The sequence below is a fragment of the Oreochromis aureus genome, linkage group 9 (assembly GCF_013358895.1).
Source record: "Oreochromis aureus strain Israel breed Guangdong linkage group 9, ZZ_aureus, whole genome shotgun sequence".
NCBI lineage: Eukaryota > Metazoa > Chordata > Actinopteri > Cichliformes > Cichlidae > Oreochromis > Oreochromis aureus.
In genome coordinates, this window is record NC_052950.1 from 39,990,745 (window position 1) to 39,992,853 (window position 2,109).

Genomic DNA, 2,109 nt, shown 5'->3' on the forward strand with positions numbered 1-2,109 from the left:
ACATTTTATAATAAGGTTAACTGGAATTCTGTACACTGAAAAACAAACAACACATAAAAAACACAAACAAACAGACAGTGCCTTCATCTGTCCATTAAATGTCAAACATCGCATTGACCCATAGTCCCTGCTCGTCAGCAGCACATGCTTTTAAAAGAGCTCCATGTCCTCTGCAAACTGAAAACAAAGAGGAAGAAGTCCTCTACACAAAAACACTGCAGATGACAGGCCAGGCAAACATCTATTGATCTGTTTGAATGCCTCCTCATCATGTGAGCCTTGAAGTTTTTTTTGTAAGAAGACTAAGACCACAGTGAGGGCGTTTCATTTCCATGGACTTTCCACAAGCCACAGTTTCATTTAGCACAGAGGGTAGAACACATGAATGTTCTACCAAAGATTCAGAAAACGGTTTAGATGCTGGAGACATGGAGAGGGAGATGTGGCTCCACAGAGAGTGCAGCGGGAGAGAGGCGGGGCTCCACGGAGAGTTCAGTGGGGAGCAGTCCTAAACGCTGACATGACAATATTTGCCTTGCCATATCCCCACGCTGTATGATTGTCATGTTACAGACAGGGCAGTGAAAGTGCACCGGCATATCATTTTGTCTGTAAGAGAGAAAAAAAGAAAACAAACAACAACATGTAATTTAAATGTAGTTGTATAGAATGCAATCAGTTTATCTAACAATCAGATTGTACATATTAACAAAAATATCCAAGCCATCCTCAATAATGAAAGCAAAATGGTGTGGATCACAAGAGCTGTCAGGAAATGTGGTGAACAGGAAAAAAATTTTAATGAAAACACACTTTTTTTCTCTTGCTGATGAATGCACTGAACTGTACAATGTGAAAAGCAACTTTTAAGTCGACAAAGAGACTGCAGAAGTGCTGAAAAGAAGTGCATATTTATAACTTTAACTATGAGGTATATTTAATACCAACATACCTTTGAAAGGCAAAGCATTTTTAAGGTGTCCATTTATTTGCTCCTCAATCTTTGCCCTGACAGTAGGGCTGAGAGTGGGGCACAGAGGGCAGTGAAAGAGTCTTCTGCAACACGTGGTGCATTCCTGCAATTCTGGCTTGGAGGCAGAATTCCAAATTGATATGTGCATCTAAAACAAATAGAAAATCAGATAAACACCATATACACATTTAAGTTCAGGTTTTAGCAGAAATAACACGTTACAGTTAGCATGTAAGAGATTTGGGAGAAAATTCTTTACAAAAACATAATTTACAAGACACTTTTATTTGGGACATACGTATATATTGACATATAAAAGACAATTTAACAAAGACTAACTAAAATCTGGGCAATAAAAAAGCAGTAGAGCATAGAATAGAGAATATTAGTATTTATAAATATATAAATCTCTTTGTGACAAACTTTACAATGTTTTTGCAGGTGGAATGAGAGACATGAATAAAGCGCAATATGCAGTAAATGGAACAATGTGCATCGATGTTACTGACAGTGAAAAGTAGTGAAGTGAATTTGTTCATAACAAGCAAAAATCAAATACGTTTGAAACTGACCACTAAATGCTAACCAGATGTGTCAAAAGTGCACACATTACTAAAGTTTAGATACCTCGGGGGTATGACAGTTGTTGTAACGCTAACAAAGTGCCAACATAATCAGTGTAAGCAAACTAGATGATTCCTAGAATTATACAATTATTAACGGCAAATTTATACATGAAAAACTCTGTCCCAACCTTTACGATCCACTTGCAAGGTTTCCACAGCCGATGATGCACGCAGGAACGTATTTCTGCCGATTGTGGAGGTCACGTGTTTCCGGTTACTGTGGAGGTCACGTGTTTCCGGCTACTGTGGAGGTCACGTGTTTCCGGCTACTGTGGAGGTCCCAATATGGCGCTCCCCAGTGGCTGCAGCCAGACCCTTCTCAAAATATCCCGCTTGTGGAGGCTGCCATCTTGCAAATTTGGAGTCAGAGTCTGCGCAGTAGTGACTTGAGGTGGAGCGACTGTGTAACGCTCCCGCCCACACACCCGCTGGACGTGACCGCAAACACGCCCCCCTACACTTTTTACGTAGCCCGGCTGCTCCAGTTTTTTTGCTGGTTTACCGCGACTG

General features: G+C 40.5%; 1 long non-coding RNA gene across 1 annotated transcript; it reads right to left on the reverse strand.

Moving 5' to 3' along the window:
- Nucleotides 1-205: 205 nt before the first annotated feature.
- On the reverse strand, nt 206-1,838 carry LOC120441789. The gene is made up of 3 exons (XR_005614285.1): nt 1,728-1,838; nt 953-1,121; nt 206-609 (listed from the first exon to the last, which is right to left on the reverse strand). It is a non-coding gene; the product is annotated as an uncharacterized LOC120441789 (long non-coding RNA).
- Nucleotides 1,839-2,109: the final 271 nt, after the last annotated feature.